The sequence below is a fragment of the Manacus candei genome, unplaced genomic scaffold (assembly GCF_025592945.1).
Source record: "Manacus candei isolate 608988 ecotype Guabito, Panama unplaced genomic scaffold, ASM2559294v1 h1tg000022l, whole genome shotgun sequence".
Taxonomy (NCBI): Eukaryota; Metazoa; Chordata; class Aves; order Passeriformes; family Pipridae; genus Manacus; species Manacus candei.
Window position 1 is genome coordinate 21,868 of NW_026138070.1, and position 12,093 is coordinate 33,960.

At 46.2% G+C, this 12,093-nt stretch overlaps 2 long non-coding RNA genes across 2 annotated transcripts; both read right to left on the reverse strand.

The window, feature by feature from the left end:
• Window positions 1–5,700: 5,700 nt before the first annotated feature.
• LOC127470510 (uncharacterized) lies at window positions 5,701–8,368 on the reverse strand. The gene is made up of 3 exons (XR_007904320.1): window positions 7,598–8,368; window positions 5,912–5,963; window positions 5,701–5,809 (listed from the first exon to the last, which is right to left on the reverse strand). It is a non-coding gene; the product is annotated as an uncharacterized LOC127470510 (long non-coding RNA).
• A 649-nt stretch (window positions 8,369–9,017) lies between these two features.
• Window positions 9,018–9,587, reverse strand: LOC127470522 (uncharacterized). The gene is made up of 3 exons (XR_007904321.1): window positions 9,462–9,587; window positions 9,196–9,258; window positions 9,018–9,080 (listed from the first exon to the last, which is right to left on the reverse strand). It is a non-coding gene; the product is annotated as an uncharacterized LOC127470522 (long non-coding RNA).
• Between the last annotated feature and the right edge of the window lie 2,506 nt (window positions 9,588–12,093).

Here is a 12,093-nt window from a genome sequence, read left to right on the forward strand (position 1 = left end):
GAGGAGCCTAAAAAAATTGAAATCAGGAGAAGAGCCTAAAAAAATTAAAATCAGGAGAAAAGTCTAAAAAAGTTCAAAACAGGAGAAGAGCCTAAGAGAATTAAAAACAGGAGAGAAGCCTAAGAGAATTAAAAACAGGAGAAGAGCCTAAGAGAATTAAAAACAGGAGAAGAGCCTAAGAGAATTTAAAACAGGAGAAGAGTCTAAGAGAAATAAAATCAGGAGAAGAGCCTAAGAAACTAAAATCAGGAGAGGAGCCTAAAAAAAATTAAAAACAGGAGAAGAGCCTAAGAGAATTAAAAACAGGAGAAGAGCCTAAGAGAATTAAAATCAGGAGAAGAGTCTAAGAGAATTAAAATAAGGAGAGGAGCCTAAAAAAATTAAAATCAGCAGAAGAGCCTAAGAGAATTAAAATCAGGAGAAGACCCTAAGAAAAATTAATATCAGGAGAAGAACCTAAAAAAATTAAAATCAGGAGAAGAGCCTAAGAAAAATGAAAATCAGGAGAAGAACTGAGGAACAATTAAAATCAGGAGAAGAACCGAGGAACAATTAAAATCAGGAGAAGAGCATAAAAAAATTAAAAACAGAAGAGGAGGCTAAAAAATAAAATCAGGAGAAGGCCCTAGGAAATAAAATCAGGAGAAGAGCCTAAGATAAATAAAATCAGGAGAAGAGTCTAGGAGAATTAAAATCAGGAGAAGAGCCTAAAAAATTAAAATCAGGAGAAGAGCATAAAAAAAAAGAAAAACAGGAGAAGAGTCTAAAAAAATTAAAAACAGGAGAAGACCCTAAGAGAAATAAAATCAGGAAAGGAGTCTAAAAAAATTAAAAACAGGAGAAGAGCCTAAAAAAATTAAAATCAGGAGAGGAGCCTAAGAGAAATAAAATCAGGAGAGGAGCCTAAAAAAATTAAATCAGGAGAGGAGCCTTAGAAAATTAAAATCAGGAGAGGAGCCTAAGAAAATTAAAATCAGGAGAGAAGTCTAAAAAAATTAAAAACAGGACAAGAGCCTAAAAAAATTAAAATCAGGAGAGGAGCCTAAGAGAAATAAAATCAGGAGAGGAGCCTAAAAAAATTAAATCAGGAGAGGAGCCTTAGAAAATTAAAATCAGGAGAGGAGCCTAAGAAAATTAAAATCAGGAGAGAAGTCTAAAAAAATTAAAAACAGGACAAGAGCCTAAAAAAATTAAAAACAGGAGAAGAGCCTAAAAAAATTAAAAACAGGAGAGGAGCCTAAGAGTAATTAAAATCAGGAGAGAAGCCTAAAAAATTAAAAGCAGGAGAAGAGCCTAAGAGAATTAAAATCAGGAGAGGAGCTTAAAAAAATTAAAATCAGGAGAGGAGCCTACAGAAATTAAAAACAGGAGAGGAGCCTAAAAAAATTAAAATCAGGAGAGGAGCCTGAGAAGAGAGCAAGAGAATTAAAAGCTGGAGAAGAGACTAAGACTTATAAGCAGGGGACGAGAGTGAGAGAAGTAAAAGCAGGGGACGAGAGTGAGAGAAGTAAAAGCAGGGGACGAGAGTGAGAGAAGTAAAAGCAGGGGACGAGAGTGAGAGAAGTAAAAGCAGGGGACGAGAGTGAGAGAAGTAAAAGCAGGGGACGAGAGTGAGAGAAGTAAAAGCAGGGGACGAGAGTGAGAGAAGTAAAAGCAGGGGACGAGAGTGAGAGAAGTAAAAGCAGGGGACGAGAGTGAGAGAAGTAAAAGCAGGGGACGAGACTAAGTAAAATAAAAGCAGAAGAGACTAAGAATTGAAAGCAGGAGAAGAGACTAAGAGAATGAAAAGCAGGAGAAGTGACTAAGAGAATGAAAAGCAGAAGAAGTGACTAAGAGAATGAAAAGCAGAAGTGACTAAGAGAATGAAAAGCAGGAGTGACTAAGAGAATGAAAAGCAGGAGAAGAGACTAAGAGAAATAAAAGCAGGAGAAGAGACTAAGAGAAATAAAAGCAGGAGAAGAGACTAAGAGAAATAAAAGCAGGAGAAGAGACTAAGAGAAATAAAAGCAGGAGAAGAGAGCAAGAGAATCAAAAGCAGAATAAGAGAAGCAAGAGAAATAAAAGCAGGAGAGCAAGAGAATTAAAAGGGGGAGAAGAGAGCAAGAGAATTAAAAGGAGAAGAGAGCAAGAGAATTAAAAGGAGGAGAAGAGAGCAAGAGAATTAAAAGGAGGAGAAGAGAGCAAGAGAATTAAAAGCAAGACAAGTGACTAAGAGAAGAGATTAAGAGAAGTGACTAAGAGAAATGAAGGCAAGAGAAGAGAGAGAAGAGAGATGAAGATGAGCAAGGGAAAGAAGGGAAGAGAAAAACAGAAAAGACTACATGACAGAAAATAAAGACAGGAGCCAAAGAGGGGGAAAACCCCCAAAGAGGGGAAAAGTCCCCAAACCTTTATTGCAACTTTATTGAATGACTTGTTGTGACCTTGTGAAATACACAAGGCTAGTACAGAAGTTACAACACAGGTTAGTATCCAAGTTACAACACAGGACAGCATACAAGTTACAATACAGTTTACAACACAGGTTAGTATCCAAGTTACAGCACTCCCTCAGGAACGTGGTTCCTGGGAAGGCTCAAAAATCAAAAAATCATCCTGCCTGGCAAAACCCGGGTCCCGGGATGGCCTGCACCCAAACTTTGGCGATGAACATCACCTCGCAGACCGGCCGGGACCTAGGAAAAAAAACCCCAGCAGGGGGGAAAAAAAAAAAAAAATCCCCCAGTTGGGGTTTTTTTATTCTAAAGCTAAAATGGTGTAAAAAAACCTGAAAGAGAAACAGCACAAACAGCAGGTTAGAATACTACATTACAGGGACCCAGCCCCTCCATCCCCACACCTCCACCCCTCCCTTAAGCCGCAAGCCAGCCCTGAATATCGGCGTACACTGAAAATGCTGCCTCGGGAACGGGGTTCCCGGGAAGCCTCAAAAATGAAAATATCATCCTGCCTGACAAAACCCAGGTCCCAAGTAGGCCTGTGCCCAAACACTGGCGATGAACATTGCCTCGCAGACCGACCGGGACCTAGGAAAAAAAAACCCAGCCGGGGGGAAAAAAAAAAATCCCCCAGCTTGGGCTTTTTTATTCTAAAGTTAAAATGGTGGAAAAAATCCTGAAAGAGAAACAAACACAAGGTTAGAGTACTACATTACACGCACCCAACCCCTCCATCACCACACCCTCACCCCTCCCTTGAGCCGCAAGCCAACCCTGAATATCGGTGCACACTCAAAATGCTGCCTTGGGAACATGCTGGTTCCTGGGAAGCCTCAAAAATGAAAAAATTGGCCTGCCTAAAACCAGGTCCCGAGTCGGCCTGTGCCCAAACCTTGGTGATGAACATCGCCTCGCAGACCGGCTGGGACCTGGGAAAAAAACCCCAGCCGGAGGAAAAAAAAAAAATCCCCCGGCTGGGGTTTTTTTATTCTAAAGCTAAAATTATCTAACAACAACCTGAAAGAGAAACAACACAAACACAAGGTTAGAATACTACATTACACACACCCAACCCCTCCACCACTCCCTTAAGCCGCAAGCCAGCCCTGAATATCGGCGTACGCTCAAAATGCTGCCTTGGGAACGGGGTTCCCGGGAAGCCTCAAAAATCAAAAAATCATCCTGCCTGACAAAACCCAGGGCCCGGGTCAGCCTGTGCCCAAACATTGGCGATGATACATCGCCTCGCAGACTGGCTGGGACCTAGGAAAAAAAACCCCAGTAGGGGGGAAAAAAGAAAAAAAACCCCGGTTGGGGTTTTTTTATTCTAAAGCTAAAATGGTGGAAAAAATCCTGAAAGAGAAACAAACACAAGGTTAGAATACTACATTACACACACCCATCCCCTGCATTGCCACACCTCCACCATACCCCAAAGCCGCAAGCCAACCCTGAATATCGGCGTACACTCAAAACGCTCCCTTGGGAACGTGGTTCCCGTGGAGCCTCAAAAAAAAACTCCAAAAAAAAACAAATTGCCAAGCCTGACAAAACACGCATGCCGCTCATGCCCGAGCACACCCCTCACAGCATTACAAGACAGTATCAATGACAAAATATCAAAAGTAAAACAAAGTAAGGTACAAAGTTATACAATTCCTAACTGATGCACAGCAATACAACACTATGACATTCACATACAGAGCAATACAATTGCAAATATAGAAGTATACCAGACATGGCAATACAAGTGACACGACATAAAAAGTGCTACAAACAAAGGCGCAACGATATACAATTCCTGACACACGGAACGCGACACCGTGACATTCAGATAAGGACCAATACGACTACAACTATACAAGTGTATGATACAGAGTGGTACAAGGCAATACAAATGACAACATAAACGGCGGCTGGACTTTTCCTATTCTAGTTGTAAAGTACAATAACTACGCCTAAGAAACAACCTGCAACACTAAATAAACAGATACGATGCTACACGATGCAGTCCAGAATTCATTGGGCAGGGACTCCCCGTGGCTCTCAGAAGTTTCCATCGATGATCGCTCGGACGATCTCTCCCCGGTTGCCGGAAGTTCCAGGAAAACCGATGCCGCCTTTCACCCCAGGAACCTGAGTCTCCTTTGGGTGGCTGTAAGACAAAAGGGAAGGGACTCTGAAGTGTGCCTTCTGTGACCTTGGATTTACCCCCAAACTGAGCCTATACATTTTATAAGCCCAAAGACCCCTGACAAATGCCCATACCATAGACACTGTTTGCTACTCTACCTAGTTGTGACTCTATACACCCAAGCACGGCATCACAAGACAATCCTGCTCACAGACTGTACAGCCATAGGCTCAACTGTCTAAGGGAACTGACATGTTGATGTGAGACTGAGTAATATTCTATCTACCCACTGATCCACGTAGCAGGGCAGAGCAGTTCCAGGCTGACCCCAAGTGAGACACCCCATACCTGTGATGACACATACCATGTGACACAATTAAGAGACGAAGGACACAAACATGGAGGAGACAAAGGACGTGACACAGACCAGAACTGCTCTGCCCTGCACACGGGAATCCAATGATACAAAGTAAGCCCTTCCTTTGAGGTCTCTAAATAACCTGCTACAGGACACCCATTGCACCATACTAATTGCAAAAATCCCTCCGGGCAATGCACATACTTGCCCCGACTCCCAACCCCTCTCTGGGTCTTTGCCCTGCACTTATCTTTCCGAGAGCCGGGGCTGTGAATCCATCTTCAATGCACAGGAGGGGCACCTGGGCTGGCTCAGAGGTTCCTGTTGTCATGAGAGTACTCGAAGTCAACTGTGAAAAAGAAAACCATAGACAATATCTGAGTAGTGTGGCACGGGGCTGGAACCCCAGTGATCCCCCTACTCACCATCACCGAGGCCCTGACCAGAGTCCAACACTGTGGCTGTCACCTTCCGGGATACCTGGAGTGAGTGAGACACAAAATTCGAAGGCATCTCTAAAGCTGCAGTGAATCCCCGCTCCTCCTGCTGCCTCCCCAACTCACCTAGAAAGTTCCTCTCTCTTCAGCTCCTCCCAAGATCGCCCCTGCAAATGAAATGGGTAAATGCTCAAACACCGAGCTCTCAAACATTAGGGATGGTTCACAAGGAAAGCCAAAAACCTCTAAACCCCATCAGACTGCATGCCGAAGCATTGCTACACATTGTGAAGTGGACAGACGGCCGCTGCAAGACAACCCAGACATGGAGGTTTGTGCTGATGTACTGCCTCATACTGGCTATCTCGGGCTCCTTTAGCTCGACCTCTGATCGGATGGACCTTCGGCACCTTCAGCAGACGGGCAAAGGGTTGTGCATCGCCTAGAAAAAAAATTAAACAGTTACAACATATATGCAGAGATTGACCACATAGATGACATCCTAAAACTAACTCCAAATTCAGCTGGGGAGTAAAATTCTCACCTCGCTCGTCTCCCTGCTGAGCCGCTACACCTCGAGACCGATTGGGCCCCATCTGGAAAATAAAGAACAAAAAGGCACAAGATAAAGGACTCCTACGGCTAAAACTGACATCCTTCATCCAACACCCAAGACAACCTTCTTCCCAGGCTGCTTCTGCTTGTTTCAGTCTGGGGTACACTGTGTCCACTTATCTGAAAAAAAACAACAAAAAACAAAGGGTTATTCAGGTCACCCACATGGTCACTGAGACCTTAACCACTTCAAAGAACTCCTTTCCACTGAGCGAGTGAGAACTCTGACCACAGCATACAAGAATACAAATGACAACCCAGCTTCAAGGCCCTGCTATCCAAGTACCATGAGCTCCACAACACTCAGCTACAATGATTGCACATGAGTTGTGGACACCTGCTCCATCCGGCAGGACCGTACAGCCATCGGTTCGACTGTCTGAGGGAACTGACATGTTGATGTGAGACTGAGTAATATTCTATCTACCCACTGATCCACGTAGCAGGGCAGAGCAGTTCCAGGCTGACCCCAAGTGAGACACCCCATACCTGTGATGACACATACCATGTGACACAATTAAGAGACGAAGGACACAAACATGGAGGAGACAAAGGACGTGACACAGACCAGAACTGCTCTGCCCTGCACACGGGAATCCAATGATACAAAGTAAGCCCTTCCTTTGAGGTCTCTAAATAACCTGCTACAGGACACCCATTGCACCATACTAATTGCAAAAATCCCTCCGGGCAATGCACATACTTGCCCCGATTCCCAACCCCTCTCTGGGTCTTTGCCCTGCACTTATCTTTCCGAGAGCCGGGGCTGTGAATCCATCTTCAATGCACAGGAGGAGCCCCTGGGCTGGCTCAGAGGTTCCTGTTGTCATGAGAGTACTCGAAGTCAACTGTGAAAAAGAAAACCATAGACAATATCTGAGTAGTGTGGCACGGGGCTGGAACCCCAGTGATCCCCCTACTCACCATCACCGAGGTCCTGACCGGAGTCCAACACTGTGGTTGTCACCTTCCGGGATACCTGAGTGAGTGAGACACAAAATTCGAAGGCATCTCTAAAGCTGCAGTGAATCCCCGCTCCTCCTGCTGCCTCCCCAACTCACCTAGAAAGCTCCTCTCTCTTCAGCTGCTCCCAAGATCGCCCCTGCAAATGAAATGGGTAAATGCTCAAACACCGAGCTCTCAAACATTAGGGATGGTTCACAAGGAAAGCCAAAAACCTCTAAACCCCATCAGACTGCACGCCGAAGCATTGCTACACATTGTGAAGTGGACAGACGGCCGCTGCAAGACAACCCAGACATGGAGGCTTGTGCTGATGTACTGCCTCATACTGGCTATCTCGGGCTCCTTTAGCTTGACCTCTTATAGGATGGACCTTCGGCACCTTCAGCAGACGGGTAAAGGGTTGTGTATCGCCTAGAAAAAAAAATTAAACAGTTACAACATATATGCAGAGATTGACCACATAGATAACATCCTAAAACTAACTCCAAATTTGGCTGGGGAGTAAAATTCTCACCTCGCTCATCTCCCTGCTGAGCCGCTACGCCTTGAGACCAATTGGGCCCCATCTGGAAAATAAAAACCAAGAAGGCACAAGATAAAGGACTCCTACAGCTAAAACTGACATCCTTCATCCAACACCCAAGACAACCTTCTTCCCAGGCTGCTTCAACTCGTCTCGGTCTGGGGTACACTGTGTCCACTTATCTGAAAAGAAAAAAAAAAAACAAACAAAGGGTTATTCAGGTCACCCACATGGTCACTGAGACCTTAACCACTTCAAAGAACTCATTTCCACTGAGCGAGTGAGAACTCTGACCGCAGCATACAAGAATACAAATGACAACCCAGCTTCAAGGCCCTGCTATCCAAGTACCATCAGCTCCACAACACTCAGCTATAATGATTGCACACGAGTTATGGACACCTGCTCCATCCGGCAGGACCGTACAGCCATTGGCTCGACTGACTAAGGCAACTGACATGTTGATGTGGGACTCTGAGCAATATTCTACCTACCCACTGATCCACGTAGCAGGGCAGAGCAGTTCCAGGCTGACCCCAAGTGAGACACCCCATACCTGTGATGACACACACCATGTGACACAATTAAGGGATGAAGGACACAAAACATGGAGGAGACAAAGGACGTGACACAGACCGGAACTGCTCTGCCCTGCACATGGGAATCCAATGATACAAAGTAAGCCCTTCCTTTGAGGTCTCTAAATAACCTGCTACAGGACACCCATTGCACCGTACTAATTGCAAAAATCCCTCCGGGCAATGCACATACTTGCCCCGATTCCCAACCCCTCTCTGGGTCTTTGCCCTGCACTTATCTTTCCGAGAGCCGGGGATGTGAATCCATCTTTGATGCAGAGGAGGGGCACCTGGGTTGGCTCAGAGGTTCCTGTCATCCTGAGAGTACTCAGAGTCAACTGCAAGGAAGAAAACCAGACACCATATCTGAGTAGTGTGGCACATGGCCCCAGCCCCGACGATCCCTCTACTCACTGGCACTGAAGCAGGTCCTCATGTCACTGGCTCTGACCAGACTTGGACAATGTGCTGTCATCTTCTGGGATACTTGAGCGAGAGAGAGAAACAATTAGAGGGCATTTCTAAAGCTGCAGTGGATCCCTGCTCCTCCTGCCTCCCCCCCCGACTCACCTCCAATGCTCATCTGCTCCCAAAGGTTACCCGGATGGTACCTGCAATCAGAAAAGCTCAGTGCTTCATTGCTGATCCTTTTAATACTCAGAGATTACCTACAAGGACAGCTCCAGGGGAGCAAACCGTGTCCATCTCCTCATTGTGAGTTGGCTTCAGCCCTGTCAGGCTGTCTACATCTCCTGCAAAAAAAACCCCAGAGGCAAATGTGAGTACTGAGATACTGCCCAAGAGTTTGCTGCCCCCATGGCAGTTTCTGTCTGACACCCCTTGACCGTGACCTCTTACAGGCAGGGTCCCCATCACGTTGGACTGTACGTCAGAAGTCGGTACACAGATTCACCACAAGTACAGCGCCTGCAAAAAAGCATCTAATTTTGTCCTGCAGTCCCTGTTCACCTTCCTCACCAGGCTCACCTTCCCTCTAGTGCCTATCGTCTGCTGGGCCGGTGGCTCTGCATCTTGAAAAAAAAAAAAAAACAAAAAAACAAAACTAAACCACCAAACCATCCAAATGATCAAGTAAACCTAGGGCCAAAAGTCATGTCTTGGCTCTGACCTCACATGAGAACCCACCTTCTGACTCTGCTCCTCCAGCCTCTTCTGTTTATCTCTGCTTTACATCCAGTCCCTCTGACGCTGCATAGAAATGAGTTACCAAAGTCAGCCATATAGATGGAGGGACCTTAACTGCTGTGCAATTCTAATTTCTCCTTAGACAAGCCATCTGGGGTCCAAAGGCAGCCTGCACAAACAAACACTGACCTAACTTTAAGGCCCTGCCCTCAGTGGCTAAGCCTATCCACAGGTTAACTGGAAAGTCTCCTTTCTACTCCACCTACCCCCAAGTCTGCACTGCAGGGCAGAGCAGTTCCAGGTCCAACACAAACTCCAAGGACACATTTCCCGACAAGTGCTCTGGTGCAACGAGGAGAGAGAACTCTGAGAAAGGACACCGTGATTGTGAATTTTAAGACACAAAACGCAGACTGGACAAAGGACACGACACAGACCTGAACGGCTCTGCCCTGCACATTCTACTCCAGTGATGAAAAGTAAACTGCTCCTCCTATGTGTGCCAAGGGCCTGTTAGGGCAGACCCTTTCCCCTGTGCTCATTTGAAAATCCCTCCCTCCTAACCATAAAACTGGACCCAGCTCTCATCCCCTCTCCAGGTGATAGTCCTCCACTTATCTTTCCCACAGCTGGGGATGTGAATCCATCTTCCATGTAAAGGAAGGACACCTGGCTGGCTCAGAGGGTCCTGTGATCCCTGACTCGGTCGGCTCCGAGAAAGAAAACTGGAATTGAGACAAGAGTTCAGCAGCACGTGGGAGATAACCCCGCAATTGGCTACTCACCATCCCCTGAGCTGAGAGGTTCTCGGGCCACTGGCTCCAACCCCAGTCGGAGGCTGCTGCCGTCACCGTGTGCCGTACCTAGGGGAGTGAGAAAAAAAGTTACGTGGTGTGTTTGAAAGTAAGGGAGACTCCAGCACCTCCTCACTACCTCCCCGACTCAACCTCAATGCTCCTCCTTTGCCAAACACAGGCTGGATGGCACCTGCAACTGGAAAAGGTCCAGCCTTAACTGATGACCCTCGTAGTACTAGGAGATTACTCAAAAGGACAGCTGAAGACCATCAAACCTAACTGGCAGGTGGCTGTGGCCCTCTGAGGCTGCACACATTCTCTGCAAAGTAAAAAAGCCAAAGGCAAATGTACACACTGAGATACTGCCTGAAAGGATGGCTTTCCTGGGGTAGCTCCTACCTACCTCTCCTCCACAGTGACCTCTTACCAGTAGGGGCCCTGAAGCACTGGACTGTCTGTTAGAAGGTGGCAGAACCCCTGGAAAACACAACAAACAAAGCATGTGCACAGATTCACCACAACACCTGTAAAAGACCATTTACTTCTGTCCTGGAGTCAATGCTCACCTTGCTCACCGGGACTCACCCAGATCACCTCCCCTCCGGTGCCTAGAGCCTCCTGGGGCCAGGGCTCTGCATCTGAAAACAAAGAAAAAACAAACCCAAATAACAAAATCCTTTACACAGCAAGTAAACGTGGAGCCAAAAGCCACGTCTTTGTGCTGATGTCAGGTGACCACCCACCTTCTTGCTCTGCTCCTCTGGCCTCTGTTCTGTTCAACTCTGCTTTACACCCTGTCCCTCTGACATGGTAAAGAAACCCTAACTAAAGTCACCCAGATATATGAGGAGAGCTCAAAGAGTCTCCCTTCTCTTTAGGCAAACCACCCAGGGTCACTGCCTGCAGCCAAAGATTGCAGCTGTAATCGCACAGAATATCTGGGTGAACGAGAGGAAAACTTAAGTGGTACATCTGAAAAGTCAGTGGATGCCTTCACAGGCATTTAGGGGGCTCCTGGACACTGCTTTTCACCCATACTACCTTCAAAACACCCCTGGCAATTCCTAAGCTGACACCCAAGCCCTTGTTCCATCTCTGGGCTGTAACCCCCCACTGACTACTTGCAAACCTAGGTGTCTGTAGCCATCCTCAACACAGAGCAGCTTCACCTCGGGATGGGATAACACTTGTGAAAAAATACCAAGCTGCAGTTGAAATGATCAGGAGATCTCAAAAGACGCAAGGCTCCTAAGGAAAAGAAAACAAGATAACAAATTACAAAAGTACCTTACCGACACAGCACACAAAATTATTAAATTTAAAAACCTTGCATTTGAGTGTAATCCTCTTCATTGCCATATATAGCTCTGCTATATATTTTAAGACTTTACTGTCTGAAAAGCATAAAGCTTTTATCATGCACATCTGACCTTCCACAGACAGCTCCTTTCCCCTTTCAGTACAAAATTATTTTCATGGAATCACTCAATAGGAAGTGCCCAGGAACCCCAGATTGTTCTTTCCAGAACAGAAAATAAACAGAGGAAAGGAGCTTTGCACAAGTGTAACATACTCCAGAACAGACCTGATTTTAGTTTTACTCTTTGTGTTCAAATATTCCATAGAAAAGCTTCAGCAGGAGAGCTGGCACATTCCCAAGAGTATCCTGAAAGTCCCTTTCACAAGGGGCATAGGAAAATCGCAGTTATATGAGTCCCTTGTGCCTGCAGATGCTTGGGGATCCTCTCCATCCACCTTGTGCTCTCCCAACAGCAGAAAGGGTGCTGAGACAGGAGGAAGGAAACCTTTAGCATAAAGCTGGGGAGGAATCTAAAGCTTCCTTTCCTGGGGAGCTTTGTGAAGTCTGTAGATGAGAAAGGGAAAATTTGCATCTCCTTTGGTACAGGTGTCAACAGAGGCTAAAACATTTTGCCTTTTTCAGACAACTGTGCCCTTTTTGGCTCCCTAGCAGCTCCAATGGCACCAGAACCCCCTTCCTGCACACCCACGGGTGTCACACTCAGGCACCCACACACCTTTTCTCCAGCCCACACATGGCCAACATTTCCTCACCCTGGACATCCCAAGGGGAGTATTTTTG